This window comes from Trachypithecus francoisi, unplaced genomic scaffold (genome assembly GCF_009764315.1).
Source record: "Trachypithecus francoisi isolate TF-2019V2 unplaced genomic scaffold, Tfra_2.0 Contig00483, whole genome shotgun sequence".
Classification (NCBI taxonomy): domain Eukaryota; kingdom Metazoa; phylum Chordata; class Mammalia; order Primates; family Cercopithecidae; genus Trachypithecus; species Trachypithecus francoisi.
The window spans coordinates 31,052-58,465 of NW_022680670.1; the positions used below are offsets into that span (position 1 = coordinate 31,052).

General features: G+C 46.0%; 1 long non-coding RNA gene and 1 pseudogene across 1 annotated transcript; both read right to left on the reverse strand.

Annotated features, from left to right (window-relative positions):
• Positions 1–13,023: 13,023 nt before the first annotated feature.
• On the reverse strand, positions 13,024–14,900 carry LOC117084390 (annotated as a pseudogene).
• Positions 14,901–16,822: 1,922 nt separating this feature from the next.
• Positions 16,823–27,414, reverse strand: LOC117084399. Its single transcript, XR_004437437.1, has 2 exons — positions 27,372–27,414; positions 16,823–17,040 (listed from the first exon to the last, which is right to left on the reverse strand). It is a non-coding gene; the product is annotated as an uncharacterized LOC117084399 (long non-coding RNA).

A 27,414-nucleotide genomic window follows, 5' to 3' on the forward strand; every position in this document is an offset into this window, starting at 1 on the left:
AAGATACACATGGAGGGAGAGGAAGTAAAGATTAGGAGGCAACACATAATGTATCAGTAGGCAATGGACCACTAGTGATTTTCATAGTCTTTTTTATTTTCTTCTTTATACTGCTTACATTTTCAGTGTTATACAATGAGCATGTATTACTTTTGTAATCAGAATAAGGTGGTATAAACCTCACCTTAATATAAAACAAAATTACTGCCAGGCACAGTGTCTCACACCTGTAATCCTAGCAGTTTGGAAGGCTGAGACTGGTAAATCTCTTGAGCTCAGGAATTTGAGACCAGCCTGAGCAATATAGTGAGACATCGTTTCTGCAAAAAATACAAAAATGAGCTAACCATGGTGGTGTACACCTGTAGTCCTAAGTTACTTGGGAGGCTGAGGTTGGACGGGGGCTTGAGACCAGGAGGTGACTGCACTGAGCTGTGATTGCACCACTGCACTCCAGCCTGAGTGAAAAAGCCAGACCCAGTCTTGTACAAAAATAAAAACAAACAAGCAAACAAAAAAGTTAGTATTTAAATCCCACATGCTGTCTTGGAGCCGTCATAGTGTTGCAGGATTCAAGAGACTGGAGAGACCAATGGCTGAGACAGGAGGATTTCATTAAAGTGGCTACTGCCCCAGTGGATTCACATCCCAAAGGCTGAGCCCCGAACAAAGATGGGGCCTGGTTTTTAAGCATGCAGGTGTGTGAAACTCACAGGGTGGCCTTAGCAAGCTTACAGAAGCAGAACAAAGGCAGTTAATCAAACCGAGACAGGTGTATGACTCAAACATGTCTGGTGACTTCTGCTGGGCTGCCCAGCAGGCTCTCAGCAGATGGTCACTATTTTAGGCTTGCTCGGGCATTTCTTGTAAACTTCTCAGTGTTGCACAAATGGAAAACAGGACTCACAAAATCCTTACAAACTTACAGAAATAGTTACAAAAATAGTTATGACAGCAGAGCAAAGAAATACTGGCTTGGGAAAGAATCTCAAAGGAGTAGCTGATAAGAAGAACTTGTCCTTCTCTTCCCCATTCTTGGAGTCCACTCCTTCTGGGCTCTGCCTGGCCTTGTATATAAAGTTATCTTTGTCCTAACAGGGCCTTTGAGTGAGTCATCCTGGTACAGCCAGGAATTTAGGGTATTCTCCTTTTAATTTATGTTTTAGTAGGCCAGGGTTCTGGTTGTCACTGCTGAGAAAGTAAAGTGTGTTCAGGCTCCCCATGGTTCTGGGCTTCCCTGGGTCTCTGAGGAGGGCTGCCCCCTCCATCACAGAGAATATCAGGACACTAACCTGTTCCTAGTTATACTTACACACTCCTCTCATGTTGTCTATGGAGTGGACACTACAGGGAGGGTGACATCCTAGTTAGTCCCAAGAGCCAGAATGCCTGAAGCTCACTGTTAACAAGTCCTGCCTTGGGGAAGAAGGAAGCGTGTCTCTGTGAACCTCCCACCTGGGCTGAAGGGAGACCACTCTCTCCTCCACCTCTCCCCAACCTTGGCCTTCTACACTCCTAGTGAACCTCTCATCCCCTGCCAACAGGCCTGGAATCTCAAGAACGTGATGACTTCTGGTCAGCCCTGAATCCAGAGCATTCCCTTTACAAAGGGGAAACTGAGGCCTGGAGCAGGGCTGATGTTCAGCCAGCACACAAGGGAATGGCTGAATTGGTGAAACACTGAAATAGTTCTGGTGTGGATGGAAAGGAGCCGCTGCCCTACGCATCTCTACCCCTGCCTCAGCCAGTCCTCCAGGACCCTGGGTCAGCACCAGGAGCATCAAAGTGCCAGGGGTGGCTGGAAGTGAAGCTAATGGCTCTGCCAGCCCTTCTCCCCATCAGAGAGGGCATGGGGATTTGGGCCATCCTCCTTGGGGCAGGAGGTAGCACTGTGAACGTGTCTGCAGTAGTCAATCCTTGTGTGTCATGGTCCCCAAATTCGTTGATAAGGGCATCAGCCTACATCCCTCTGGTACTCAGTGATAAGCATCTAAAATCTTCTTACATACAAAATTTTAAAAGTTTTCAAAAGATAGGACTTAACATATGAGGCTGCATGAACATCACTTTAGCAGTTGTCTAACTTGTGCTTCTGGTTCTGCCTTCCCAGAGAGTGGATGACCTGGGCCACCCTCCACCACTGTCCTGTAAAACCATGGGACACACAGCCCATCAATTCTCTTCATATGGTCATCCCCTGTTATACGGGAGAAAATACACCTGTCTCATTTTTGAACCTTCTTTGTGGACATTCCACGACAGAGCTTCACTAAATGGTTGTGGAAGAACTGAATGAATGAATGAATGAATGAATGAATATGAGAGCAAATGAATGAATAGCTGAGATCCTGGGCTGGAAGGTTGTGTATGAGGATGGTGGGTCGAGGAGGGTCTGTTTTTCTTGCCTTTAAGTCATTACTTGTCATTTTGGGGCAGGAGCACAGGCTTTGAATGCAGACTGACTGGGCTTTCATCCTCGCTTTACTGGTTATGATTGTGTGACCTTGTGCAAGTTACTTAAACCCTCTGTGCCTGTTTATCTGTAAAATGTGGATAATAAGATGTCAAAGGACTGTGGTAAGAATTAAATGCTTAAAAAAATCCCAGTTAGTATTAAGTCCTCAAAAGATTGGGTTTAGCATCATGTGTGTACGTGTTTCTGGAGCAATGCTCATCTAGGGCTGGATGATGCCTACACAGAAAAAGACTCTGGCCTCTTCTCATGCACATGTATCCATCTTGTGCCTGGATCCCATTCCTAGATCCTTGCTGAAAAAGTGAAGGGTAATGGGCACCTCAGGGCGACTAAGTTGCTCCCCAAACATCTTCCCCCTCCCAAACACTCCTGTGGTCTTTAGCATTTAACAGGAATCTCTCGACATTCTCAAGGGGTGATCCTCTCATGGAAGGCCAGTGGGGAAGAGGCTGTGGGAAATGTCAGGCTCTGTGCACTTCCCTGACAGTTGCAAATGGTTCTGTTTCCAAGCCCACAGGTCACTACAAAGAAGGCAATGTGTATGATATAATAATGTCATTCTTTGGTGCCTCAGTCCACACTAGCATTTGAATACTCCTCAAGTTAATTGCATGGTGGTCGATCAAAAGATATGTCTAACTGGAACTTGTGAATGTGCCTTTATTTGGAAAACACTCTGCAGATGTAATTAAATCCAGCACCTTCAGATGAGGGCATCTCATCTTGAAATAGGATGGGCCCGAAATCCAATGACAAGTATCCTTATAAGAAAAGTCACAGGTAGGGCACAGTGGCTCACACATACAATTCCACCACTGAGAAAGGTCAAGTTGGGAGGATCGCTTGAACTGTAGGCGTTCAAGACCTGCCCGGGCAACATGGTGAGATCCTGTCTCTCCAAAATATATATAAAATATTATAGCCAGGCATTATAGTACCTACCTGTAGTCCAGCTACCAGCCAATCAGGAGGCTGAGGTGAGAGCATAGCTTGAATCTGGGAGGTTGAGGCTTCAGTGAGCTGTGATCATGACATTGCCCTCTAGCCTGGGTGGCCCCTGGCTCCTCCACAACCTGCACTAGAAGAGATGGGCCCTGGCTCTGGGCACCAGGCAGCCTCTGAGGTGGGGCAGTTCCTGACCTCCTGCAGCTGGGGACCAAAACCCTGACTTAGGCGCCATGGAGGTTTCTGGCCCAAAGGACCGCACTGTTGGTGGCACTGGCAGGGTCGCAGGTTGCCACAGCTACTGCTGCGCCTAAAGCAGGTTGCCACTGCAGCTGAACCTACAGCAGAGGCAGGCAGGGCTGTTCCCAGACAGCCTGGGCATCGCTGAGGGCACGGCCCTTTCATCCTAGAGTCAGCTCTCTCTTGCCAGTGCCCAGAGCAGGGTGTTCACGCGCTGGGCACAGGGCAGCAACCAGGAAATGGCTGAGCGGCCGGTTCCCACCCTCCTGCAGCTGGGGCCTGACCACCTGAATTAGCCGCTGGGTGACGTCTGGCCCTGGGGTCCGCCTGGGTGGTGTAAGAGCATGGTCTGGGGTTGCCACCAAGTTTACTGTGGGCGCCATGTGCAGGTAGGTGGCTGCTGCAGCTGAGCCCATGACGGAGGCTTGCAAGGCGTTTCCCAGACAGCCTCAGGGTCATGGAGTGGACCACCATCCCAGCCTAGGGTCCGCGATTTCTTTGCCTGCACCCAGAGTTCCGGGTCACGGGCACTGGGAACTGTGCAGCCAGGGGGACTGGGCCAAGGGCAAAGGTTTCTGCCCTGCGGCAGCTGCAGGGCTGACTTTCTGAATTCGGGGCTGAGATGGCATTGGCCCCGGTGTCAGGGCTCTTGGTGGTGCAGGCAAAGTGCCCGGTTGCTCTGCTGCTGCCGTGCCCTTGTACAGGTGGCAGCCGCAGCTGAGCTCTCAGGAGAGGCCGGCAGGGTTGGTCCCAGAAAGCGTGAGGATCGCCCAGTGCACCGCTCTCCCAGCCTAGGGTCCACTCTTCCTTGGCCCGTGCCCAGAGCTCGGGGTTTCAGGCACTGGGCCTTGTGCGGCTGCCTAGAATAGGCAGAGCGACAGGTTCCTGCCCTGGCAAGGCCTCCAGCCATGGAATCCTCACTGCTGTTGGCAGGTGCTGAGCAGAGTGCAAGCGCTGGGATGGGGCTGAGCTGCAGTTTTCCGCCCTCTGGCTGCTGGGGGCCCTACCGCCTGAGTCAGCTGCCTCAGAGGCTTTTTGTCATGGGGTCCGCACTGCCGGTGGCTTGCACAGGGTCCGCGGCTGCCACAGCTGCTATAGTTCACTGTGTGCACACGGCAGCCGCCCCTGACCCCACCGCTGAGGCTGCAGGGCTGGTCCGGTCCCAGACAGCCTGAGAGTCATTTGCCCGCGCCCAGAGCACCGGGTGGCGGGTGCTGGGCACTGTGTAGCCTCCAGGAATCCACGGAAGGGCAGATTCCCGCTCTCCTGCAGCTGTGGACCCACTGCCTGACTTTGCCACTCGGTGGCGTCTGGCTCTAGGGTTTCGGAGCCGCTAGTGTGGCGGGCAGAGGGGGTTTGCCACAGCTGCCCGCCATGAGCAGGTAGCAGCTGCAGCGGAGCTTTAGACCCAGGCTGGCTGGGCTGACCTCAGATAGCCTGACGGTCAGGGAGTGCAGGGTCCTCCCACCCTAAGTCCCCTCTTCCTTTGCTCTTATCCAGAGCGCGTTGTGCGGGCGCTGGGCTCTGTGCAGCAGCCAAGATGGGGCTCAGCAGCGGATTTCCGCCCTGCTGCAGCTGGAGGAGGAACACCTGGATTAGCCGCTGGTGGCATCTGGCCTGGGGTTCCTGCAACTGGTGAGGCGGCCAGGGTCAGGGTTGGTTCCAGGTGACAGCTGCTGCTAAACCCACTGCGAGCCTTAGGGTCACCAAGTTCACTGTCCTTTCATGGTAGTATCTGATCTTTGGCCCGTGCCCAGAGTGCAGGGTCACCTTGCTGGGCACTGCACAGCCTCTGGGAGCTGTGTCTGCGGCAGTTTCACGTCATCCTGCAGCTGCGTGGCCTAAGGTCTTAGGTGCGGAGGCGCTCTCTGGTACTGCCGTCCACGCTGCTGGTGGCGGAGACAGGGTCAAGGGTTGCCACTGCTGCACCCCTGCGCCATAGCCAGGTGGCAGTTGCAGCTGAGTCCACAGCTGAGGCTGTTGGGGCTGCTCCAAGATGGTCAGAGTGTCGCCGAGATCACCGACATGCCACCCTACATTCTGCTCTTTCTCGGCCTGCACCCAGAGCGCCATGTCACAGGTCCTGGGCCCTGTGCAGCCACGGGGATGGGGCTGAGTGCAGGCTCCCGTCTTCCTGAGAAGTGGACCGAGCACTGGAATTAAGCCCCTGTGGTGGCATCTGACCTTAGGGTCTGAGCTGCTGGTGGCGTGGGCAGGGTCGAAGTAGCCTCCCTTGCTGCTGTGTGCCATTTGCACTGTCCTCCGGAACAGACTGGTCTGTGCTGTGTATGGTCAGTGGAGTCTTCTCTGGACATTCTTCACTGATATCTGCTGACACGGCTCATCTTCTCTTTGATTTTGCATGTATTGCCAACCACTGAGGAAGTTTCTGGTCACCAATGCCATTTTCCTCTAGCCTCCAAGACCTCACATTCTGAGGCCAGCATGTCCACCAGGGGCCACCACTGGTCTGATCAAACCAGTTGTGAGTCCCCCTCCCACCGACCTTGGAGAGAGTGGATTTTCAGGCAGCACCCACCAGCTGAGAGTAAGGGAATTGATCTCTAAGGCACTTCCTGCTGTCCTGCCACTCTGTCATTCCTGGGACACCCTATGTGCACTAGAGAAGACATCAGCCTGCATATTTTCTCATCTTTAACTGTCTATTTTTTCTTGTCTATCTCTTTGAGCGAGTCCCAGGAGGATGCTGGGGATGAATACCTGATCAGCGACACAGGCAGAGCCATAGTCACATCTCCTGGGAACTTTCTTCTTTCCGTGTAGTTAAAAGCTCAGTTAAAATACACCAAACCTTTGACTAAAACCATCCCCTCAGCTTGATAAAATTTTAGACAGGATTATTTCTGATTCTAGGCCCCTTGTTTTCTTTTTGTTTGTTTGTTGTTTTTAGCATATTTTAGAAATGTTATCATTGTAAAATCTTTCTATGCCTCTTTGATATATAAATCTTTTTAAGAGCCCACTTGTCAGTTTTACACTTCAGGAATATCTATTTCAAGAACCTGGGAAGCATCCCTTTGAAATGTAATTCTCAAGAATGATGACACCATTATCTCCCAGACTCCATGAGAGAGTAAGAGCCAAATTTTGGTGGGCATATTGCTCTAATTTGTAAAATTACCTTCTGTCATAAAGATAAAAGATAGTTCAATATTCCTTTGGAAAAGACAACTAGCAAAGACAAGTGGTCTACGATCTCCCCCTCATTCCAGATCTCAAAATCCCTACTGCTGTTTGTTCAGTGGAGCTGAGTTCAGACTAAGTTCTGGCCTCTACCCTTTTGCAATCGCCTTCAATAACGGCTTTTTTATGTGTTTAACTTTGTCTGGTGCAATTTTTTCTTTGACACTTTACCCTAACTAGAACTTCCATTAAAGTCATAGTAGGATTCAAGACAGTCAAACTTGACTCACATAGGTAAAAAAAACTCATTAGGATTTAGAAACCCATATTCCCTTCAATAAATTGTTTCTTGAGACTGTTGCCTTACTAAAACTGTCTAGTTTATTTTGGCATTGAAAAGGCGAATGCCAATTTTTAAATAAGTCTTTGCTCACTTTTAATTTCTGCTATCACAATTTTATTGATTTCCATGGCTGAACAAGGAGAAGATCAGAACACAATTACAAATTAAATTTTATTTAATTTTTACTATTATAATTTTATTGCTTTCTCTGACTGAAAAGAGAAAACGCAAACAAAGCAGTCTAGTCTACAAAGAGAGGACTAGAACAAAGAATCATGTCTCATTAATACATTTCAGAAAGTTACTTCCATTTAACATCAGTGGTGTCATTTAATATTCTTAACCTTTCTATCTACCAGATGCTATTATTACCTCTATTTTATAGGAAATTAAGTCTTATATATTATATATAGTCATCTGAAGGTTATGTAGCATCGCAGGTATGATAGGCATACAAAGAAACAATGACATTAGAAGCAGAGGAGGGAGAAGGGTTAAAAGGCTAAACCTAGGTCGGTTAAGAGAAAAATGAAAATGATTAGGAGACAAATTCTTGTTGGAAAAAAAATGACTGAGGCAGAGCAAGACAGTGGCGCAGACCTCTCCAGCTATCACACTCCTATAGAAACATCAATGTGAGCAACTGTCTGCATGTGAAATTACCATTACGAGAACAGAACCTCAATGTATGAACAAGGTTATGAAGCACGTTTGGACTGTGAAGAGATAGTAAAACCATGGCTTAGACAGTGAGCTAATCAATACACTGTGACTGTGATACTCCTCCCTCAGGCCATTATGGTACCATCTGCAGAAAGTCCCGCAGGACTTATAGTTTTTTCACTGGAAAAAGTCAGCAGGAGGTTGATATTTGTTTTTTCCACTATACTGAGTGCCTTCAAGTAGACTCACTCCTGTATCAGCCCACAAGTGGCATCATGAGTGCCAAAAGGGATGAACCACATGAGGATGCTAAGGACATAAGAGGAGGTGAGGCAGCAACAGCTTCATGTGAAACAATACACAGACTCTACAAGCTTGATGGCCTGACTTGTTCCCCCCATAGCAGGGGCCTCCTTGTGGGGTGGAGCCATGGCAAGACTTACATCTAATGTGGGATCTGGGCTATCTCTAATGCTACAATGGAATACAACTGTAAGTCCACTCAAAGCTTCTTGTCCACTGAAAAGTAGTCACAAAGAAACCCAGACTGAGAAGACTCAAATATCTAATTCATCAATGTGTAGACAGAGATGTATATCTACATATAATAATAATAACTTAGGAAAAGTTGCCTCTCCGAATGGAAAAAGGAAGGTGTCAGCAACTGAACTTAAAGACATACAGATGAATGATCTGGCAGGCAAAGAATTCAAGAAGAACCTGTGAACACTGAGAAAGCAGAAACACAATTCAGAAATCTACCAGAGAAATTCAACAAATAAATCAAAATAATGGGAAAAAATCAAATGGAAACCCTAGAGCAGGAAAGTTCAGTGAACACATTGAAAATCCAATGGAAGGCACCAACAGCAGAACTGATCAAGCAGAAGAAAGAAATAGTGAGCTCAAAGACAGGCTCTTTGAAAATACATGGTCAGAGTAGAATGAAAAAAAAACAAAGAATAAGAAGAAACAAAGAAATGTTTTGAGATTTGTGGGACACCAACAAAAGAGCAAATCTATGTATTGTTGGTGTTAAAAGAGGAACTGAGAATGACAAAAAAAGATAGCTTATTCAAAGAAATAATAAAAATCTTTTTAAACCTGGAGAAAGATTAAAATGTTTAGGATGGTCAAAGTCACCAATCGTATTTAATCTGAATAAGGCAACCAAGGACATATTACAATTAAACTCTCAAAGGTAAAAGACAAAGAGAAGATCCTGAAAGGACTAAGAAAAAGGAAACAAATAACACATAAGAGAATTCCCATATGCCTGGCAGCAGACTTCTCAGCAGAAACACTACAGGCCAGGAGAGTAGGATAATAGATTCAAGTGCTGAATTTAAAAAACTGTCAACCATGAATAAAATATCCAGCAGAGCTATCATTTAGAAAAAAAAGGAGAGACTGAAACATTCTCAGACAAATAAAAAGCAAAGGAATTTATTGTAATCAAACCAGCCTTACAAGAAATGCTAATTATTGTTTTTCAAACTGAAAGAAAATGGCAGCCATACATAACACAAAAAATCTGAAGGTATAAACCCAGAGGTAGAAGTGAGGATTCAGACAAATTTGGAATGCACTAATACGGTAATAATTGGATGTCAACCACTTATGTATCCTTAGTGTGAAGGTCCATATATATAAATAAATAATAACAATTACAATAACTTGTTAAGGAATAAGCAATATAAAAAGATGTAAATTAGACATCAAAAATGCAAAATATGAGGGAGTGATGGAGTTAAAGAATAGAGTGGTTTCTTTTCCTCTTTTTGTAGAATCAAAATTAAATTTTGTGGAATGTTATTAAGTTTAAAATAACATACCGTAACCATAAAATGTTCTTTGCATGCCTTGTTGTAACCACAGAGCAAAAACTTTTAATAGATACTCTAAAAACTAAAAAAAAAAAAAAAAAAAAAAAACAGAAACAAAATACACTGATCGAGTAAATCATTTAACCACAAAGGAAGATAGTGAGATCAATCAATCAAAGTATAAATTTTAAAAAAAAAAAACATGAAAGCAAGTAATAATATGGCAGTACTAAGTCCTTGCCTATCAATAATTAGCTTGTATGTAAATGGATTATCCCATTTAAGAGATATAATTGCTACACTGATGAAAAACAAGACCTAACTATAAACTTTCTACAGGAAATTCACTTCATCTGTAAATACACACACACATTGAAAGTGATCACATGGAAAAATATATTTCATAAACACGGAATCAGAAAGAAAGCCTATACCGCCTATCTGATATATTTATTTCAGATAACATATACTTCAAGGAAAAACCTATAAAAACAGACAAACATGGCCATTACATAATGATAAAGGGGTCAGTATCACAAGACAATATAATAATTGTAAATATATATGCCCTCTATATTGAAGCACCTAAATATACAAAGCAAACATTAATAGATCTAACAGGAGAAACAGAAAGCAAGAAAATAATAGTAGGAAACCTTAATATTCCCCTTTCAGAAATAAACAGATTATCAAGACAGAAAATCAACAAAGAAAGAAACATCATATTGAAACTGAACTGTAAACCAAAATAACTTAGCATTCATTTACAGAACATTTAATCCATTTATCTCAACTGTGCAGGCAACATTTTCCATGATGGGTCATATATTAAGCCACAAAATGAGCCTTAGCAAATTCAAAAAAATCAAAATTATACACGTTTTTTTTCTGACAATATAGAATAAAACTAAAAATAAACAACAAGAACTTTAGAAAACGTGTAAATACGTACAAATTAAATGTGTCCCTGAACAACCAATGGGTTAAAAAATAAATTTTGTTTCATTTTAAAAGTTCTTAAGACAAATGAAAATGAAATCAGAACAAATGAACGCTTATGAAATACAGCAAAAAAGTCCTCAGAGGAAGATTGAAGAAATTTCTATATGAAAAAAGAAATCTCTAACAGTTTAAGAATATATTTCAGGGAATTATAGAATCATGAACAAACTAAGCACCAAATTGGTAAAAGAATGTAAATAACGAAGCCCAGAGCACAAAGAAACAAAATGGAAACAAAAATAAGAAAGATCAATAAAATAAAAAGTTATTCTTTGAAAAGATAAACACAATTGATATATCTTTAGTCATACTAAGAAAAAAGAAGATTCACATAAATAAAACCAGAGATGAAAAACAGACATTACAACGGTTACTACAGAAATACAAAGAATCATGAGAAATACTACAGGCAATTATATGCCAATAAATTGGAAAACCCAGAAGAAATAAATAAGTTTCTAAACACGTATAACCTATCAAAATTGAAGAAAGAAGAAACACAAAATGCGAAAAGACCAGTAAAAAATAATGAGATTGAAGCATTGATTTCAAGTCTCTCCATACAAGAAAATCAGGAGGCCTGGGCACAGTATCTCACACACGTAATATCACACTTTGGAGGCCAAGGCAGGAGGATTGTTTGAAGCCAGAAGTTCCAGATTAGCCTGGAGAACATAGTGAGACCCAGTCTTTACAAAAACAAAACTAAAAATTAGCCAGGTACTGGTGTGCACGTGTAGTCCTAAAAACCTGGGAGGCTGAGGCAACAACATCATTTAAGACCAGGAATTTGAGGCTGCAGTGAGCTATGACTGCACCATTGTACTCCAGCCTGATTGACAGAAAAGACCCTGTATCTAAACTAAAATAATAATGAATAAATAAAAAAATAAATAAAAGAAAGAAAAAAGAGGAAAATAAAATTTCAGGACCCGATGCTTATACTGCCAAATTCTACAAAACATTTAAAGAACTTAAACTAATTATTTATAAAGTGTTCCAAAAACCTGAAAAAGAGGAAACTCTTCCAAACTCATTCTATGAAGGCAGAATTACCTTATTCCAAAATGAGACAAGAACAATGAAAAAGTAAACCACAAGGTAATATCACTGATGAACGTTAATGCAAAAATTCAAAATCAGCAATGTTAGCTATCATAATTTGAAAGCACAGGCGCAGCCTTTCCTAGAAAGCGAGGCCCCGACGGAGCTGCAGGACGTGGGAGAGCCCGCTTTGCTGGAACCGCTACTCCTCAGCGAGGAGGAATACCGGGCCCTGCTGGAGGAGCTCTAGGACGCCGGGTCGGGACGGGATCGGGGGCGGGGCGGTGGCCTCCCTTTCGCGGAGAGCACCTGCCTCGGTGTGGAGAGGCCTGTTTCCCCTCCGGGCTGACCAGCCTGGCATTCCTGCCTTCCGGGTCTGGGCCTGGCGGCTGCGGCGGCGGCGGCGGCGGCGGCCAGAGACTCCACCCCGAGGAGAACTGAGCCTCCCCGGGGTCCCAGAGCCCGCCCGGGTTCCAGGAGGGGGGCCGTCTACTGCGCATGCGCGCGTGTGCGGGCAGCCGCCTGGGCCCCGGGAGCCGCCCCGGCAGAGCTCTCGCGCGTTTCCACCGCCCGACCCCAGCTTGATCCCCCACGCCACTCCCCAACCCCGCGCTCGCGCGCACACACACGCGCGCACCAACACACCCACACAACCACACACCCTCGCACCCACACACACCACCCCCACCCCCGCCCCCGCCGCCACAGCGTTCTGCGCTGGGCTGCTGGCTGGAGGCCTCCATGCCGCCAAACACCGGGTCAGGAGATGGAGACCATCCTGGCTAACACGGTGAAATCCCGTCTCTACTAAAAAAGTACAAAATACTAGCCGGGCGAGGTGGCGGGCGCCTGTAGTCCCAGCTACTTGGGAGGCTGAGGCAGGAGAATGGCGTAAACCCGGGAGGCGGAGCTTGCAGTGAGCTGAGATCTGGCCACTGCTCTCCAGCCTGGATGACAGAGCGAGAATCCGTCTCAAAAAAAAAAAAAAAAAAAAGACATAGTCTTGCTCTGTCACCCAGGCTGGAGTGCAGTGGCACGGTCTTGGCTCACTGTAACCTCCATCTCCCAGGTTCAAGTGATTCTCCTGCTTCAGCCTGTCAGACAGTTGGGATTACAGGTGCCCCACACCAAGCCCGGCTCATTTTTTAATTTATGGTAGAGACACGTTTTCACCATGTTGGTTGGACTGGTCTTGGATTCTGGGCCTCAGGTAATCTCCCCTCCTCAGCCTCCCAAAGTGCTGGAATTACAGAAATGAGCCACCATGCCCAGCCGAATAATAGGACTTTTAAAAGTCCTATTTCTTGGCTCTGCTATTGTTTAATAATCCAACCCAAGGAGTTTGTTATAAAGGTTATTTATTGTCTTCAATATCTTTGTGACGAATGCAATTCACACACACACACGAAGTCCTGAGAATCTTTCATAAAAAAATAGATGTGCTCTGTGGCCGCGTCCCGGCCTGGGGGTGAGGGATCAGCTGTCCCCGGTGCGCCTGTACTCCGCAGTGCCATCAGCCACGATGGCATCAAGCGGCGAGCGCTTCTTGCGGATGCTGCGCCCGGACGAGATGAGGTCCGCGTAGCCCCGCTGGTGCGAGAAGGCGAGAAGGCGTAGGCCGAGCGCCGCGATGACACGGCCCGGCGGAACACCTGCTGCCTCCGCTGCCACTGCTTCTCCGCCTTCAACCGCTTGCGATGCTTCTGGATCTTATGACTTTCTGACGCCCAAATGGTCATTGACAGGAATCGGATGGCAACGACGGGCAGTGAGCACATGGCAACAGTCAGGATTATAGTTAACCAAATGTATGGCTGTCTCAGAGCGTTTGAAGCTGTGCCTGTAAATTGAAATGTAGGTGGAAAGAGAACATGTATTCCAGCACTATGAAAGTCAAACATGATGCCAAAATAAAGTGCAATGTTCCAAAAATTGAAAAAGCATTCACAAAAGTCCAATAAGAAGTATCCAAGCCAATCTGGAAATTGACTGTTATTACAAGAGCAGAGGCAATGGTGACAGCAAAAGACTGGTAGTCAGAAGGTGCCTCTCCATCCTGCCCTACGGTTTGCAGATAAGCTCCAAGAGGTATGAAGAAGAGGATCATCGATGTTAGGACCCCATGCAACAAGCTTACGAAGAATCTCTTATAGTTGAATAGTAAGTCTCTTTGTCCCACTATGTGTAACCCAGGGAATCGGAGGCTCAGTTTGTCACTCACATCCTGGTCGAGCAGTCCCATGAGGAGCACGGGCAGGCTGGAGTATAGCACGTTGTAGAGAGTGATGAACCAGTCCTCGTATGCAGTCTGTGCAGAGTAGCCACTGAAGAAGGAGTACCAGAAATGAACCAAAGTAAAGGCAAAGTTTTTGTAAAAGAAGTATGGTAGGAACTTGCACATCCTTATGTAAGACCACCGGCCGTGCACCAGCAGTAGCCTCTGCAGATAGCGGAACTGAGCAAAGGAATCGTCGTCACTCGACATGACAGCTTTCATTCCTTCTTGTCCACTTATTCCAACGCCAATGTGGGCAGTTTTGATCATGTTCACATCACTGGCCCCGTCTCCGATGGCCAGCGTGATGGCTTTCTTGTACCTCTTCACCAGGTCCACCACCATGGCCTTCTGCTTGGGGTGACGCGGCAGCAGATGACTGCGCTGCACTCGCAGGCCAGGTCCACAGTTTTTCTGCCGCTGCTCTTTCTTAGCTTCTAGCCTCCTTTTACTTTGGGTCCGCATCCGTCTTTCTTCTTCTGTTCTTGGGAACTTCAGCTTCAGAATCTTACTTCTCTTGGTCTTTTTCTCGAGAAGCATTTCATTCAACCAAGAACCAGTGATGATTAACGCACGGTTTCCACTGGGTGGAAAAAAAGGTTCCTGCATAGGAGGTGCAAACTTTGCATAGACTCCACCTCTATTCCTCTGGTTTTCCATCCTTGCATGAAGAAGAGAATTAATATCTTCCCCATAACAGATGGTGGTGTCTTCAGTCAGAAGTTTACAAGCAAATCCTATATTTTCAGCAGTTCCTTTTTGTCTCCAGTAAGCACCCAGATCTTAATGTCAGCTTTTGCAAGTTTGAAAAGGTTTCTGGAACCCCATCCCATAGCTTGTCTTCAATAGCTGTAGCTCCAGGAGAATTAAGTCTTTTTCAATCTCCTCATATACTTTATCCAGAGCTCCGTCCCGGTTGGTGGAGGCCACACTGGCAGCCATAAACTTTTTATTTAATGGTATTATTTTAAATTGAGTTATTTGAGTTCCTTGTGGATTCTCAATGTTAGCCTTTTATCAGATACATTGTTTGCAAATATTTCTTTCATTCTGTAGGGTATCTGTTTACTCTGTTGATTATTTCTTTTGCTGTGCAGAAGCTTTTTAGTCTAATTAAGTCCCATTTGTCTAAGGCAGTTGATGATGTGCTTCATTTTGAGGACTTAGTCATAAATTCTTTGCCTAGATCAATATCCAGAAGATTTCTCCTAGGTTATCTTCTGTGATATTATTGTTTCAGTTCTTACATTTAAGTCTTTAATCACCTTGAGTTAATTTTTTTATATGGTGAGAGATAAGGGTCCAGTTTCATGTTTCTGCATGTGGCTCTCCAATTACCCCAGCACCATTTATTGAATAGGGTATCCTTTCCCCAGTGTTTGATTTCTTAACTTTGTCAAAGATCAGTTGATTGAGGTACATTTCTTTATTTCTATGTGTCTATTTTGTTCCATTGATCTATATGTCTGTTTTTTATATCAGGGCCCTGATGTCTTGCTTACTATAGCCTTGTAGTATAATGTGATACCTCCAATTGTATTCTTTTTGCTTAGGATTGCCTTGGTTTTAGGACTTTAGGATTGAATTTTAGGATTTTTTTTCTAATTCTCTAAAGAATGATATTGATAATTTGATAGGAACTGCACTGAGTCTGTAGAAAACTTTTGTCAGTATGGTCATTTTAACAATATTGATTATTCAAATCTATGAGTGTGGAATGTTTTTTCATTTTTTTGGCTCATCTATTTCTTTCATCAGTGTTTTGTAGTTCTCCTTGGAGAGATCTTGTGCCTCCTTGATTAAATGTTTTTTTTTTGTATTTTTATTTTTTGTAGCTATTATGTATGACCTTGAGTTCTTAATTTGGCTCTAAGCTTCATCATCATTGGTGTATAGAAGTACTGATTTTTATATATTGATTTTGAGTCCTGAAACTTTAGTAAAATCATTCATGAAATCTAGGAGTTTTTTGGAGTATCTTTAAGGGTTTCTAGGTATAAGACCATTTTATTGGCAAACAGAGAAAGTTAGACTTTCTCTTTTACAATTTGGATGCTCTTCATTTCTTCTACCTGATTGCTTTTGCTAGGACTTCTGGTACTGTGTTAAATGAGTCGACAGTGGGCATCCTTGTCCCATTCCAGTTCTTAGGCAAAATGCTTTCAAATTGAACCCAATCAGTATGATGTTGGCTGTGGGTTTGTCATATACGGCCTTTATTATTTTTAGCTATATTTTAGTTATGCACCTTGTATGCCTAGTTTGGTAAGAATTTTTATCCTGAAGAGATGCTGTATTTTGTCAAATACTTTTTACACATCTATTGATATGATCATATGATTTTAGTTTTAAAGTCTGTTTATGTGGTGAATCATATTTATTGACTTACAGATGTTAAAACAATCTTGCATCCCTTGAATCAAATCCACTTGAGTGTAGTGCATTATCTTTTGATGTGCTGCTGGACCAGTGTGCTACCATTTAGTTGAGGAATTTTGCATCTATGTTCATCAGGGATATTAGTCTGTAATTTTCTATTTCTGTTGTGTCCTTGCCTGGCTCTAGTGTCAGGGTGACACTGGCTTTGTAGGATATTAGGGATGAGTCCCTTCTTTTTGATTTTTTGGCATGATTTCAGTAAAATAACTACCACTTCCTTGTTGTACATCTCATAGAATTCTCCAGTGAACCTGTTTGGTTCTGGGCTTTATTTCATTGGGATTTTTAAAAAGTTACATTTTCAATTTTACTACTCATTATTGGTCTGCTCAGGATTTCAATTTCTTTTTGGTTCGATCCTGGAAGGATATATGTTTCCAGGAATTTATCCATTTCTTCTCCATTTTCTTTCCTTTTTTTTTTCCTTTTGGGACACAGTCTCACTCTGTCACCCAGGCTGGATTGTAATGGCACAATCTCAGCTCACTGCAACCTCCATCTCCCAGGTTCAAATGATTCTCTTGACTCAGTCTCCCACGTAGTTGGGATTAAATGCATGCACTACCATGGCCTGGCTAATTTTTGTATTTTTAGTAGAGGTGGGGTTTCACCATGTTGGCCAGGCTGGTCTGGAACTCCTGACCTCAAATGATCTGCCTGCTAAAGTGCCAGGATTATAGGTATAAGCCACTGTGCCCAGTCCATTTCCTCTACATTTTCTAGATTGTCCACTAAAATTTATTCTTCCTTCGCCACAACTCAGAGTGTTTTGTATTTTGCTTTCCTGTCTTTTAAAGATATCTTTATGTATGTATATTATATTTCATAATTATATGATTAATAATATATATGTATTATATATAAATATGATCCAACTTCTTCTAATTTCATATCCGTATTTCCAGCTCTTTGGGAAGCTTAAATCAACTTCAAAACCTCCACAAATGAACTCACTATCTCATGTGAAAAGCTCACCAGCAGCCAGGCACCCAGGATGGAAACTGTCACATAGTTCTCACACTCAGTTGGCAAATTCAGATTCCAAAAGTCTCTTGTGGTTCTCAGACCCCATGCCGTTTCCCAGCTACTGTGCTCAATACCCCTGTTTTCCCACAGTTCCCACTTCTCTGTCCTGATGCACCCTGAGTCTTGGCTCCTTTTAAGACTGTTGATTTCAATTTTTTATAATCAGAAAAGGTGTAACAAATTTTCTTGCATTCACACAAAAGTCAATAGGGTTAGTGTATACTTCAGTTTATAACAAACATTTCTAAAGTGATTGTACAATCTTACCTTCCCACCAAGGTGTGATAGCTCCTACTTGCTCCACAACCTTGCCTTTGAGGCTGTCAGTTATTTTTTCCCCCTCTTATATCCAGAAATAACTATTGTTTTCTAGTCTCTCTCTCTCTTTATATATCAGGATAATGCCACATAGATTATTCCTTATCTTTTTTCTATCTAATATAGTATAATGTTCTTCTATATCAAGAAATACAGATGTGTTGGCTAACATCTCCGCAATGTTCCCCCTGCTCCATCCCCTGGTCATCACCAGTCTACTCTCAGCTTTTATAAGTTTGGATTTTTAGATCCCACATATAAAATGAGATGATGTAATGTTTGTCTTTCTCTGTCTGGCTTAACATAATGTTCTCCAGGTTCATCTATGTTGTCACAAGTGGCAGAATAACACATGACCTTCTCTGTTGCATTTCCCGCAAAGCTCTGAGCGCTGTGTCTTCTACGGGGCAATCGCTCTCGATCTCACTAGTGTGGCTCAAATGCTGGGCACAAGGCATTGACTCCTCCAGCCTGCACTTCCCACACTGAGACCCTCCACATGGGAATCCTGCAGATCCCTGCCGGATTGTGCCCTCCCAGCCTCCTTTCTAACCCTCATTCTGAAATGTATGCTTTGAGCCTCTTCCTCATTCTCACTCCTAGGCCACAGTCTCAGCATAGGTGTCATCACTCACAGGATGCCCCCCCCCCTTGGACCTCCATCCTCCTAGGCTGGGATGGGCTCTTCCTTGGTGGTGCCTGGCATGACGGCTGCCCATCCCTGGGGGTTGTTGCTGTCTGCAGCCTCGCCAGCACCCAGCACCATGTGAGCACTCAGCACGTGGTGCTTCTCGAAATAGGCTGTGAACTGACAGCCACAACAGGGAATAACTAACAGATTTGTGTGCAGTGTTTATTCTGCATCATCATCACATCCTTTTAATTCTGTAATATATTTTAATATTAGGCATCAGGAGTAATTTTCCAAATATTTTTAGTTTTTTGGTTTATTTTTCCACGTGTTTTTTAGTATCCTCAAAATGATTATCACATATTTTGAATGGAACACAATTAACTATAGATTCATTTGAAACAAATTATTATGTTCACTTTATTTGTTCTTCCCATACAAAAAAGAGCTCTAGTCATATTTTATCTCTCTTCTCAGTAAATTTTTCTTATTTTTCACAAAGAACTTGCTCATATCTTTAAAAATATTTTATGATAAAATATAGATAACATAAAAATTGTCATTTTAGCTGTATTTAAGTATTGAGTTTTACATCATTAAGTATATCACATTGGTGTGCAAACATCCCCATTCTCCAATGAAAGAATTTTTTATCCTCTCAAACTGAAACTTTGTATCCATTAAACATTAACTACCCGTTTCCGCTATCCCTTAAGCCCTAGTTACCATCATTCTATTCTAAACCTCTGTGAATGAGGCCACTGTAGGTAGCTCATATAAGTGGATGACATGGTATTTGTCCTTTTCTTATCTGATTTATGTTACTTTGCATAATTTCCTCAAAGTTCATTCATATCGTGGCATGTGTCACAATTTCCTTTCTTTATAAGATGAAAGAATATTTCCTTGTATGGGTATATAATAGTTTCTTTATCCATTTGTCTATCAGTGGATATCTGAGTTGCTCTACTTTTAGGCTATAATGAATAACATTGTTGTGAATATTTTCAAGAGTATTTTACAAAGTACCTTTCTCTTTAAAAATATTGCTGTCCATTTTCTTGCCTCTAGAGGTGAGATTTTGTTATTCACACATTCCAATTAGTTTTTGCTCGCTTCTAGGAAAACTACTGATGTTTGAATTTTTGCCAGGGATTCAGCCATGTTGCCAAATACCCATATTGATTTTCATAACATTTAACTTGATTCTTCTGAGCTTTCTAGACACATGAAGAAATCTTCTACAAATAAGAATAATCTTGTCTTTTCGTTTCCCATATCTTTAGCTAACTCAGTAATACACCTCTTTGCATTTGCAGGAGATCATGTCTTAATGCGTCTTTTTATTCCGGGACTCAGCATCACCCAAGGCACCTAAGAGTTGGTTAAGAGGCCCTTGCTGAATAACAATTTGTGCTTCACACGGGGCATGTGAAGTCACCCATCTTATCCCCTTGCTGTATGCACCCATCTTATCCCCTTGCTGTATGCACCAATGATGACATAACCTAATGCAGGGCTCAGTGTCACTTTTCAAATATATTCTTTCATTTATTTCTTAAAGTTTCCTGTGCAGTAATGGTAATAATTCTTCCCATTGTACAGATAAATTAACTGAGTCTCCTAGAGATGACATCTCTTGCTTTCGCAGTGGTGCTCCCTCCCACAGTTTCCTGTTTACCAGTGAGACTTCATTCTCTCAGTTTCTGGGAGTGTGGCCACTGATGGTTCACAGCTGAGTCCCTCTGTGGGCATTCATCTGAGTCAGAGGAAGCTGCTTTGTCCAAGTTCATGCCCTTCCTGGAACTTCCTCTTTCCAATAAATGGCTTCTATGGGAATACAAAGGCCTGGTTCTTCTGCTCCAGTGTGCTACCACTCTGAGGCCATCGCCATTGCAGAGCTCCCCACGGGCCTGGCTGTGGCTTCTGCTGAGCTGCACCCCTGCCTGACTTCTCCCTCTGCCCTGACCCATGCCCCTGCCTCCCCAGCACATGCCTCAGTGAGCCTCTTGCCCAGGAATCTCCATCTGAGTCTGTTTCCAGGAACCCTAACCAAGAGATGGTGGAGTCAGGACCCACATCACAAACATCCTGCCTTTTAAACTACAGGGGGTGTTAAGTTTGTGAAAGTTTGGAACATTTTTGTCTAGGAGATTGGATATCTCCCTTCAACAGATGATCCAAATGTTCGCACACCTGAGACCTGCTGAAGAAAACCAATGCTTCATCTGGAAAGTTACTTGTTCCAAAAATCTCTTGCTCAGCTGTGTCTTTTTTCCCCTCTTCATCCCTAGTGAAGTGCAAACCAAAGTGTCCATCTGTATTCGACTTGGTGAAATATTTTCACTCATATAATTTTCTTTGATCCACCTGATGAGGAAGACTTTGCCCCCAGCCATAACATCTGTGCACCTGCTGCTCTGCCCTCGGCCCCTCTCTCCCAGTAGAAGCCTGAATCACTAAGTGCACCCTCCGCTGAGAGCATGAGGCCCAGATTTGACTCCCCCTCTCATGGCTTCCTGGGCACTGCTTCACTTCCCACATCACACACTCGGTTAAATCCCATGGGGGTGGAGAGCAAATGGAAGCAGATGCTCCCCATGCTCCCTGCCAGACCATTCTCCTCCTGGCTTCCTTGGTACGGCACAGTGGGTGCTGGCCTCAGGGCTGTTTCAACAGCTTCCCTCTGTCATTTCCCCCTCAGTATTCATGGCAGCCACACTTGGTTAATGCAGCTCTGAGTGGGGAAGGCATTTCAGAGCCTTGGACCAGAGGTACCTCCTGTCCTGAGGCTGCACCCCCTTCTCTCTGAACTAAAATAGCAAAGAGAAGGACCATGTGGGCTTGGGGCCATGTAACTTAAGACTGTAGCCTCCTGCTAGAGGCACAAATATCTACCATTCTATGAATGATGCTGACACTGAGATTGTTTTTATTAACTGAAACATCCTCCTTGGAAAACACAGTCCACTTCATGCCAGTCCCATTTGTGTTTTAACTTCTCTAACCCTAATATTAAGTTTGATATGAGGACTTTTTAAAACTTCAAGTTCAGAGAATGGGCTGGTAGGTGTGAATTGACAAAACCACCCAGACTGGGGCACACCCTCCCAGGATGGATGACAGCAGGCGCTGCTTTGTCTGGTGATCTTGCTTGTCTTTGGTCTGGTTGGCATTACTCCCAGTCAGTTATACACACATACACACACTTTTGGACTTTGTTCCATATAGGGCCTAAAGTCTCTTGTGGAAAGAAGCAGACATCGATTGCTATCTAGTTAGTGTCTAGGGGATTTGATGAGAGTAGCTCAGTCCTTGGAGTCTGCTCAACTCTGCAAGCACAGATGGAATCTATGGCCTGGTGAGCTCCACCGAGGCCTGGCCCCTGCGTGTGGACACAGCCAGCCCCCTCCTCCTGGTCTGACCAGGAGCTCAGGCCAAACCAGCAGCCCAGCTTCTGGGGCCAGTAGCCTGTGTGTTTACTATTTCACACACAGTGTATGTAGTAATTACAGAAATCTGTGTAACTTGCAAAATATTTATTATTATTTTCAAAATACATATTAGAAACTATAAAAGGTCATCACATAAATATGCAATGAGACCTTCCCAACAGTGCTCTTTCTTAGATTACAAATAAAAATTAAAGCAAGTTGTGTGATTTCTCTGAATCCTGTTGCTGATGTTGAACACTCAGCATTGAGGCACAGATTCATTTAGAAGACATTAATTAAAGTTAACCTTTTATCTTTCGAATTTCTTGTTACATTATCAAAAACAGTTTTAAGCCAGCATTAATTTTCATAGGTTTTCGATTTATAGGTAATTGATTATCTAATATTAAGTAGTATGAACCAAGTAGGAAATTAAATCCTATTTTATGTGCCTGAAAGGTCAGTAAACAATGGAATAAATGAAAACATGAGAAAATAACAATTATTGGCTATTTTAATATATATCTTATTGCTCTTATTAAACATTTTAAAAGTTACATATACAACAAGTATTTGAAATCTTGATTAGGTAAAGTTTGTTTGTTTTTTTCCCCCGCTCTGCCGTTGGTGGCAGCGACAGCCACTGCAGCCGGGCAGAGCGTAGAAAGGTGATGGGGTATGTGCGCTATCCGGAGCTACACTGCCCACGGCGGGGGCTGGTTGGGGTGTTACTCCGGGCGTCCCTACTTTAAGTGTGCTATCCCGTGCTGCGCTGCCCGCAGCCTGGTGGGGATGCGGGTTGGGGCCATTATTGTGGTTACACTGCAGGCTGCGCCCGGATGCGGGGACTGATTGGGCGCTGACTGGTCCGGCTTTACTGCCCACAGTGGGGTGGGGGTGCTATCAGCGCTGCACTGCCCGCGGCTGAGGGCTTGTTGGGGGCGCTATCTGAAACGCCCACCGCAGGGGATAGGTTAGGGGCAGTATCCGGTGGTACTGTGGGTGGGGGCGGGGAAAGGGGGGTGCAGGGTGGTGCTTGGAGGGGATGGTTTTGGGCGCTATTGGGGACCAGACTGCCCATGGTAGGGGGCAGGTTGGGTGCGCTATTGGAGGATGCACTGCCCATGGCAAGGGACAGTTTGGGGGTGATACCCCGCCGGTGGCAGGCGGGATGGTGGGGTGGGTTGTTGGCACCATTCCGGGCCTGTGCTGAGGTCAGTGGGGGATGAGTTAGTGGCTCTATCAGCTGCTGCACAGCCTGTGGCAGGGGTCGGGTTTGGGGCGCTATCAGGACCATGTTCTCGGCAGCGGCATACGGGTTAGGGGTGCTGTGGAGGAATACACTGTCCACGGCGGGGTGCAGGTTGGGTGCGCTATCCAGGGTATCATAGTCCGTGGCTGAGGGATGGTTGGGGGTGCTATCCGCTATCTGGGGCTGCATTACCTGTAATGGGGAGCGGCTTGGAGGCTTTAAGGATTGGTGGCTGCACTATTCACGGAGGGGAGCAGGTTGCAGCGCTCTCCGGGGCGTCACTCCTGGCGGCAGGGGGTTGGTTGGGGGTCCTATCCGTGACTGCATGGCCCACAGCAGGGGGCAGGTCGGGGCAGTTAGCTGGTGCTGCAACGTCCCAGGCGGGGACAAGTTGGGTGCGCCATTGGGTTCTACACTGTGGCGGGCGAGGGGAGGGTGTTAGGGGCGCTATCCCGGAGCCAACAGCGGGCGGTGAGTTAAGAGCGCTATCAGCAGGTACAATGCCTGTGGTGGCAGAGGTTGCAGCAACAGCAGTGGCCTCCCAAGAAGGAGCCTTCTTCCTCTCCCAGGACTCCAGACTCTAGAGCGCGCCCTCCTCCTGCTCCTGCTCCAGCCCAGCTAGCCCACAGAGTTTCCGCAGGAATCCTGAGCACTGCAAGACCCCCATACCCGCGGTGGTTCCTGGGCCCGTGCCTTCTCGCTCTGTGTTGCGGAGACTGCCTGGGACCCCTAGGCACGCTGGACATGGAGTAGCGGACACCACCGGGGACAGGGCTCTGTGGGTGGAGGCATCAGGATCCGGAACCTGTACTTGAGTGGGAGGGCTGACTGGGTCTGAGTTCCTGCAGAGCTGCCGCCCCCATCTGACTATGTTGCAAACAGTGCTGGCCGGGCAACCGGTGACGCTCCACGCCCACCCTGACCCCCGCTTCTACCCGAGTAGCGGTAACCCCAGAGACAGATGCCTGGGTGGCAGAGGCTAAAGTCTGGCAGTTGGCCAGGCGACCAAAGGGCGGGAACTGGCCGCTAACCCCATCCCAGTTTCCATGGAGAACTGAGCCACCATGTCCCCTGCGCTGTTGGCGCAGGCTAAAAAGGAACTGACTCGCGGTTGGGCAGGAGGTGCACTTGGTGACCCTGAGGTCATCAGGTACCTGCCCTGCCAATCCCTGACGGTGCCCAAGCTGCAGCTGCCACCTGCACGTGGGCAGCAACTGCCTGGCCACTCCCAGCCCACGACGTCAGCATGCGGATCCTGGGGCCAGAGGCCTGAGTGGCAAAGCCAGATGGCCGGCTCTGCAACCCATCAGTCACCCCCATCTGCATCCAGGTAGAGTGCTCAGCATCTGTGTCAGGCTTCAGACCGCATGGAAAAGGAGCGGACCCTCAGGCCTGGTGGGCTGTGCTCCATGCCCGCAACCTTGACGCCATCCAGGGGGTTCTGCGCCTCAGCTGTTGCAGAAAATGGCAGAACTGCAAATTGCACATGGGCAGAGATGATGGAGCAACCCCTGACCCTCCGCGGCACTCACCCTACCCGCACACCTGCCAGGCAGACACGGGGCCAGTGCCCGGAGTTCCAAGTCAGGCAGTCTGCACAGCAGCAGCACAGAACCTGCTGTTCAAAACCATCCCAGTTATCACGAAGAAGAATCTGTCTCCCGTGGCCCCTGCGTTCTTGGAGGAGGCCAAATCAGAGCAGACCCTCGAGTGGGCGGGTGATGCACTTGACCCTGAGGACATCAGGTACCAGGCCTGCCAACCCCCACTGGCGTCTGAGCCGCAGCTGCAGCCTAGACGTGGTGCACAGACAGCAAGTGACTGGACACCCCAGGCCAGGCCTGCCCCCCAGCAGCGTGGATCCTGAGGCCAGACACCCAGGTGGCAAAGTCAGGTCATCGGCCCGCCAGCAGCCGCTCAGTTTCATCGGTGTGGGTTCAGTGTGCCCAGCGCCAGGGCCCAGGATCTAGAGAGATGTCCAGGAGGAACTCATCTTGAGGCCAGGTAGGCTGTGCACTGGGGGACCCTAATGCCATGCAAGGGAAGCTCTGTCATCCCGCGCCAGTGCCAGATCTGCAGCTGCAAACCGCGCAGTCGGGCACTGGCAGCGGTGAGGGCGGGTGGGGGAAGCAGCAACCCCTGACTCTCCATGTCTTTTCCACTACCTGATACTAGCCACACAGACTCCAGGGCCAGAGCCTCAGCCTGAAGCCAGGCCATCCGCGAAGCCACTCCGGTGGCCGCGGAGTGCCCTTGCCAGCACCGGATCTCCCTTCCCAGGAGGAGCGGGGCAGGCCGCAAGGCCATACAAGTCCTCCTTCTCAGGCATGGCTGGCTGCGCGCCTAGGATCCTGGGGCCGCCCGGAGACCCCAGGAGAACCCGCGAGCCCAGTGGCGCCCGCCTGGAGCTGCAGCCCACCTGCCCGCGTGCGCAGCCAGGGAGCGGCTTCCGGAACCCAGTTGGCCACCGCGGTGCAGGCGCGCGACCAACAGCTTTGCGAGGCTCACTCGGTCTGAGAGGTCAGAGGCTGCGAGTGTCGCTGCTGAAGGCTGTGGTGGACCGGCTGGATCTGATTTTGGAATACATTATAGATTTGGAACCCTGGACTGGGGGGTTGGATCGCGGATTTGGGGTTGGATCCAGACTTGGGGTTGGATAGGGGATTTGGGGCTGGGTCGGTGGGGGGGTGGGGGGTGGTGAAAAGGTGACAGGAAGCTGCCCCCACTCAAGAGCCGATCGGTGGTTGGGGGTCTGAGAAGTCACAACCATGAAGTTGTTTGGCTTCTGGAGCCGCAGGGGCCAGATGGTCCTGGGCTCCATAGACCACGTCTACACTGGTTCCGGGTACCGAATCCAGGACTCCGAACTGCAGAAGATCCACAGGACTGCTGTCAAGGGTGATGCCGGGGAAGTGGAGCGCTGCCTGGCGCACAGGAGCGGAGACCTGGATGCCCTGGACAAGCAGCACAGGTAGCAGGGAGGGGGCCTCAGTCCGGGGTGGGAGGGGGTCCCCAGGCCCGGCTACCCCGCAGCCCCTGGGACAGGGCCTTGGAGGGCACCGGGCACACTCTGAGCGGCGAAGTCAAATGGACCCTCAGCTGTTTTCCATCCCTCATAATTCCCTGGCTGGAGCAGTTGATGGAGAATTTGAGTGATTTAACTCACAAAGCATATACGGTGTTGTTATTTTTAACGAACACCTTTGAAACATGGTTTGTATACATTATAGGAGGTGCCTAAGGAGAGATCATTCCCCTATCAAAAATACCCTGAGTGATTTTCGGTAGGCGAGAGATTTTCAGATAAATCTGTCCGTTTTACATCCATATCCACCTGTGTAGGTAGGTTCTTTACTGAAGGTTCTTAGAGAGCAACTTGGAAGTGGGAGGTGATTTCTGTGTTCTTGAATGGAAAGGACATTTTTCTCAAAATGTGAGCTCTTTCTCTGTTTGTCAGTTTTACATAGACCGAATGAAAAATCAAGGTTTTAACATTTTTGTGTGACACCTGCTGTCTTTCACTATTGTGATGACATTTTTAAAAATCTCATAACGGAGTGAAAAAAAACACTTGCTCCTCTAGATAGCAAAATATGCTATTAATTTCTGAAATTAATTGTTTACTAACAGCTGAAAAGACAGATGCATGGAACAGAATAGGAAACCGAGAAACACTGAAATTATGTAAGACATACGTAAGGATTGATGAGTAGGAAAGGATGAGTTATTAATGAAAAAATGCCTGCTGTTTGAGGAAAACTAATGAAATTTTGTGTCACAAACATGAGTTCCTGATGGAATACAGACTGAAATTTTTACATGTGCAAATGAGTAAAGTACCAGAAGAAAACACAAACGCTTATTTTACAGGTACATTTTGACAAACGCCTCCCTAAGAATGACCTCGTAAGCAGATATTCTGAAGGTTGATTTAGCAAACTAAAAATTAAAACTGACTGTGTTTCAGAAAAATAGTTAACAAAATAAAAGAGAGCTTACTTGAAATATTTACTATATTATATATATATTTTTAGATGAAAAATATGTTTTCGTTGCATAGGGAATTCATTGTATTCTTTATTATTATTATTATTATTATTTGAGTTGGAGTCTCGCTTCTTCGCTCAGGCTATTGTCCAGTGGCACAATCCTGGTTCACTGCAACCTCTGCTTCCTGGGTTCAAGCAATCTGCACCCTCTGCCTCCCAAGTAGCTGGGATTACAGGCAGGTGCCAGCACGCCTGGCTAATTTTTGTATTTTTAGTAGAGAGGGGCTTTCACCATGTTGGCCAGGCTGGTCTCGAACTCCTGACCTCAAGTGATCTGCCTGCCTCGGCCTCCCAAAGTGCTGGGATT